General features: G+C 35.1%; 1 non-coding gene across 1 annotated transcript; it reads right to left on the bottom strand.

The window, feature by feature from the left end:
• Window positions 1-253: 253 nt before the first annotated feature.
• Window positions 254-326, bottom strand: Trnam-cau (transfer RNA methionine (anticodon CAU)). Its single transcript has one exon. It is a non-coding gene; the product is annotated as a tRNA-Met (tRNA).
• Window positions 327-553: the final 227 nt, after the last annotated feature.

Here is a 553-nt window from a genome sequence, read left to right as displayed (position 1 = left end):
TTTAATCCGCATCCATCAGTGAACTACTCACAAAAAATTATTCAGAAAATCCATATCTACATTCAGATAGCTTTACTGTTGGCTGATGCTGCTGAATGTGTTACTGAATCCCAAAAAATAATCAAAATGAAAAGAATAGTTTACAACACTTCACACACACGAATATAGTTAAAATTACCTTTCCTAGCATCATCTTTAAGAAAAAAATTACGTCCCAGATATCACTAAAATAATTTTCACAAACAAAAATTTATGCCCCGGGTGAGGATCGAACTCACGACCTTAAGATTATGAGACTTACGCGCTGCCTACTGCGCTACCGAGGCTATGTGAAAAAGCAGCTTATCAGATGCATATTACGGACCGTATATTGCAGACCGAGCATTTTTTTATCTCGTAGATAACGGACCGAGCATTTTTATCTCTTCTTATTTTTGTACTTACTAATGATTATGTATCGTCTATGCGAGCTATGGTTACTATTTACTCACAGACAGTCATAATATATAAGGCGATATTACTGAGTAAACGTTAATATTTTTCCCCAAGAAGA

Source organism: Schistocerca gregaria, chromosome 2 (assembly GCF_023897955.1).
Source record: "Schistocerca gregaria isolate iqSchGreg1 chromosome 2, iqSchGreg1.2, whole genome shotgun sequence".
NCBI classification, from domain to species: domain Eukaryota; kingdom Metazoa; phylum Arthropoda; class Insecta; order Orthoptera; family Acrididae; genus Schistocerca; species Schistocerca gregaria.
This window is presented reverse-complemented; position numbering and strand designations above follow the sequence as displayed.